Raw genomic sequence first — 5700 nt, forward strand, 5'->3', positions numbered from 1 at the left:
TGCTATAGTTGTGTGGCTTTAAAGCATAAAAATAATACCGTGAGATAAATTTACCCTGCTTTACATCTCACCAGCTGAGTTGCCAGGAGAGAAGTTAGACTAACTCTTCTTTGTGTTCTCTATAAATCAATCAAAAAGCATTTATAGAAGGAAAAATTTCTACTCGCTCTCAGATGGGACATATAAGCAATTCAAGCATTTTCTTGCCCTAGGAATTAATATTAATTTTTCTACATTATTCACAGATACTCAATTACATAGCAAGACAATAAATCCTTTCACTTTTTCAGAGACAGTCTTGGCACCTAGGCTAAGTATCTCTTCATTAAATATCAAAACATTAGGAGGGGGCTGATTAAAATCTAGTTTTCCAGCTGTCTTCTCTCTGGTGGAAAAGACTGGGATGTGGGCAACACTGGAAGCCTCTGGAAGGGACTAGAGACAGCTCCACATGCACAGTGGGGGAAGGACTTTCCAGGAGCCAAAGCTGGGGCAACACAGTATGAGGGGATAATACTAGCTCCTATTTAAGAATTAAGAAAATACAAGATTCTTGCTTTTTACCAAAAGTCACAGTTCTTTAAAAAGAAGAGAAGAGGATTGGCAGCAGATGCCATTTCTGTGTCAGCAAAGGAAAGCAGAAGCTGCTGTTGATAGAGGAAACACTGTCAGCCATCACTGTCACTTTGTATGAGCCTGAAGAGGCCTGTTGTGTGTTCCCTGGATACAGAGGTGAGGTAATGCCCTCATATGTCAAGTAGGATGAGGATATAGAATAGTGAAACTACCTGAGAGTTGCACAACCAGAGACTGGGACAGGTCACAGCTCTGTTATATTATAAGATGAAAGGCCTTCACTACATGTGAAACTTGAAACTGAAGATACTTCCTAATGCATTTCTTGAAATTTAACTTCATTGTGTAACAGAATCTTAAGAAGTATTATTGCACCATCTTTCAATCTATAGTACAAGCTTTGTCAAGTCCCTGTTCTGATAAACTAGCAGGTTTTGTAAATCTTCCCATATTTTCCTGCAGGATTGATTTTTTGACTTATGAGAGTGGCAGCCAAGCAACTGTGTGAAGTTCCATAATTTTGCAAGCAGCTCAAAAGCTCTAAAATTTAAAAAAAAATGTGAATAAGAAAAATAAAATGCAAACCTAAATAAGATGCCACACAGTAAGGGGAAAATTAGCTACTTTGTCTTGTACATCAAGAGCCTTTATTATTACCACAAGAAAAAATTATAAATACTTTTTTGGGAGCACATATTTAATGTATTGCATGTTACTGAAAAACATAAAAGATAAGTGGGCTACTGAAATGCCTGGTTATTAGCTACCTAAAAGGTCAGTATTAAAGTCAAAAGAATGGAGTAGAATTTCAGTTACATGACCATGAGTTTGAAACATGATCAGTCAACATTAAAGCAACTGATCAAGAGTTGATCTTCTTGGAAAGAATAAATGACAGTGAATTTGTTCATGCTACAATTCAATTAAAAAAACAGTAGAAATGAGTAGGTGTTTAATCAGCTGTTCATCCAAGATGTTCTGTCTGTGAAGTGATAGAAATTAATACAGTTCAGCATACACAGAAAACAAAGATCAATTCAGCAATATATTTACATAATGCTCAGAAATGTTCATTTCCCAGAGCCAAAAACAACTGTGAGCCACATCTGCTGGAGGGAGGGGAGTATGGAGGGCAAAAAGAGTTTACACTGGAAGAAAACCTGCTTGGTGATGTCTGAGAACATTCTACTTACATGCAGAGACCAGAGGGGGAAAGAAAAAAGAAAAAGGAAAAGAGCATGCACTGGTTTAAACCTTCAATAAATCCTTCCTCTGTGTAGAAGTGCAAAGAGTCATTTAGAGGCAGAAGAAAGGCATATTTGAGAGTAATGGTCATAAGTTAAAGGATAAGCTGCTGAACCAGATGCCTGATGTGCAAAAGAATTTCAGAAGTATTGCAAAGCACAGTGTGTGTTCAGGTCAAAATACGATTTTCATAGTGATAGTACCTTATTTCTGATTAGACCTTCCTCTTGCCCATATTGTGCCTATGTATGAGGAATCCTGCAAATTACATTCATCTTTCTCTTGCAACCTTAGGACTTCTGTCCTATCTGTCCTATCTGTCCTATCTGTCCTATCTGTCCTATCTGTCTCTGGGATTGGGCGGTCATGGAAGCAGAATTTAAATTGCCAGGGGAGTTGCATTTGACTCCACAAGAGGGAGAACTCCTCTGCCGGATGCTCTCAGGAAAAAGAGCCTGCTGTCTTTAGACCTTCTGCTGGAAGCAGTAGAACCAGAGTGATGTGTATATTCCTGCCCACAGCAAAAGTCCTGAGAAGTACAGGCTTAGCTCCAGTGTGAAATGTCAGCTATATATTCTGAATAATCTGTATGTACAACAACCTGCTGCAAATCCAATGAAGATGAGGTTAAAGTTCAAACATTCCTCTTTCTTTATAGGATTGCCTACAGGATCCTCTGTAGCAGCAGACAGATTTTTTTTTTTTTTTCATTCTGGCTGTTCCCAATATGTAACAGCATGAATGAAAAGGATCGAGGACATCCTTTTCAGAATTTTCACATTAAGCATAAATAATAAATGAGCTAATCATAGCTAATAGATAATAAATTAGCTATTTTATGAAATGAAAAAAAATGTTCTGCTTGAATGTCTGAGTAGTTTTCCATCCTTATATTTCCCTTTTTTCTTCTCTACCTTTTTGTCAGATAAAACTTGTGAAATATCCAAGTCTCTCTGCTATCTGGTAGTGAAGAAATATTAATAAAGACACTCTTTAGAAAATACAGTGTTGACATCAGTTGCCTGTTGACCTGCTGCCAATATGATGTCAGTACATGGGCAGCTATGGCCTTTGTTCTATAGTGGTTATTTTTCTATATCACTGTTAAATTCACTTCCACTTTAACTGCCTTCTAGAGCAATCTCCTACCTCTGCTCACTTAGTGGAATACAAACCATCCTTGCCTTCCATCTGAGCTTATGACATTCATCTGCTGCCAGTAATTGTCCTGATCCATGAAGGTAATCAGCTCCTCCTAGTAATATCTGCAAGTAAACAAGAGGCACAAAGCAAGATATCTGTGAGAGGCAGGCAACAAAAGGTAGCAAGTGGAGAAGGGTGTGCAGATTTCTTTTTTTTTTTTTTTTCTTTTTGCTCGCTTTACTCTTAGGCAGAATACCTGTATTAGTTGTAGTGCTTGCTACAAATCCAGATGGTAAAGAGATGGGAAGGGTACAGGGATGCTTCCCAGTTTTGTATGGGTGAAGTCAGGGAGGCCAAGATGCAGCTGAAGCTGAACTTAGCAAGGGATGGAAAGAGAAATAAAAGGATTGCTACAGGTGTGTCTGCCAGAAATGAAGCTCAAAGAAAGCCCCATTCTGGAAACATTCAAGGGCAGCTTGCATGGAGCTCTGAGCAACCTGTTCCAGTCAAAGATATCCCTGACCATGCCAGGGTGGTAGGACTCTTAGAAGGTTGGTAGGACTCTTAAAAGGTCCTTTCCAACCCAAATTATTCTATGATTCTATGAACCTGAGTCTATGATTCTTCATTATGGCTTAAAGTGGAGCAGAGGGTGTGCTGAGCTCCTGCACTGTAAATTTTTTTTGTCCTGTTGATATCCATGGCAATATATTAATAAGTTCCAGGTTAGAGAAAGGATGAGGACTGACAGCTCAGCCTCCTGTGTGGCTGGGAAGATTTATCAGCACAGGCCAGGGTGGCATAGTGCAGTCTCCTGAATACAGCACAGGCAATCCATTTCTGCTAATGGTTCAGGGCAGAGTGCTTTTGCAAAATCAGTTCCCTGGAAAGAGGACACAGGGCAAAAGGTTTTCACAGTGAATCATCTTCATGGCTTCAACACCCTGGGCTCAAGCCATGCTGGTTTTCAGCTGCTCTGTGGCTCTACCACATTGCTTTGGTAGAACAAAATAGGCTGTAACACAAACATGGGCACTAGGAAATTATCAGCTGGGAATGATTTCTGTGTGAAGTCCACAATATACATTTCTCACCCCTAAGTGCACTGTAGGGCACTATCAAAGAAATGCTGTGCTCTGGCTGAGCACAGGCATCAGAGCAGTCCTGTGGTGGTGCCAGGGGGATCTGAGGATAAATGACAGTGGCTTGAGCACAGCTGGAGATGACAGCCAGGCAGCCAGGGCAATAGCATTGCTGAGGACATGAAGAGGGGCACAAGTAGCTTTCTACACGAATGGGACAGACACACAGCATCCTTCACCCAGAGCAGGAATATTCCCACTCTGACATCTACCAGGATATAAATAATCCTAATGAAGTGGCTGCTGCATTGATAGACTGGAGGCTGTCAGCCTTTAAGTGGTGTGAGCTATGTGCTTCTGCTCTTCTCTCTGCAAGACCCAGCATGGCTGGGCAGTGTCTGTGGGGAACAAGGGAGGACAGCAGCTGGTATTCAGGCTCTCAAATTAATAAACCTAAAAAAAACCCTCTGATATATAATAGAACAGTGTTGAATTCTTTTCTGTCACACCTTTTAATTTCTCTGTTTATTCTTTAGCTGCATTTCAAACCTTCCACTGCTATAATGAGGCATGGAAAGGGTGTTTCTTCAGGTAGGTTTGTTATTTTATTAGTTACTTTTTGGTTTTAAAAGGAGAAAGTACTATAGAATCCAAAAATTCAGGTTAGGGTTTAACCACAAATATGGAACAGTTTAAAGCAGAAATGCAATTAACAATTGCAGAATGCAGAGAGCTGATATGGAGAAGGGAAGAAATCAGCAACTGGTGTGGAAGGACATCAACCTTCCTGCAACAGCTATGCCAGCAGACACCTCACAACACCTTTAGAATGTCATATGCCAGGGTTTTTTTCCTTTCTCCTTTCATTTAACAACAGTTTACTTGTTTTTATTTTATTTTCCCTTGCTTTCCCCCTACTCTTCCTTTCCTTACCATTTCACTGAATAACTAGAATTCACATGAGAGTGATTTTACTTTGTACAGAAGTATTAAGGACAGCGATTTCTTCTCATTGCCTCCTTTTTCCCTTCCTCCCCCTCAAGATTTGCTTTAATGACTTGTCCTAATTAAGTTTGAAAAAAATTCTTTATTATGTTCCCAGATTTTCTATGGTGTGATCACTTAACCTGTAAATTATACTTGCAGATTTGGTCCCATGCAGACTGATTATTTTAATTGGTACATGCTACCTCCCTTTTAGCTTTCATTATATCTTTGCACTCAAGGAAGCTGATGGCTACATTTTAGAAATAAACAGGATACAAAAAAAAAAAAATAATATGCTTGTCTTTCAAATGCTTATGGCTTTCATATAATATCACTATCTACTAAAAAGAGGATCTGCTGAGTACTATCTGGGTATAGTAAGAATTAGACCACAGTTTGAAATAAAAACAATACTTCTGAGCACATCAGAAATGGACCAAAAATCAAACCAATGTCTGTGGGGTCAGAACTAGCTATGTTACCTGAAAATTTGACCAAATATATTTTCAAAAGGAGCTCTGCCTTGCTGCTGCATTGATCAATCTGGTGCTTTTCACTGAAAAGATGAGTGATGGATGGTACAGGCCTTCTTTCAGTAACTTAGCTTCCTTGCAGTCTTCCACATAATGAAGAGAACTCTTTGAGATCTGAGCTAACCATTTTGTAG

Source organism: Zosterops lateralis (assembly GCF_965231275.1).
Source record: "Zosterops lateralis genome assembly, chromosome: 1".
Taxonomy (NCBI): domain Eukaryota; kingdom Metazoa; phylum Chordata; class Aves; order Passeriformes; family Zosteropidae; genus Zosterops; species Zosterops lateralis.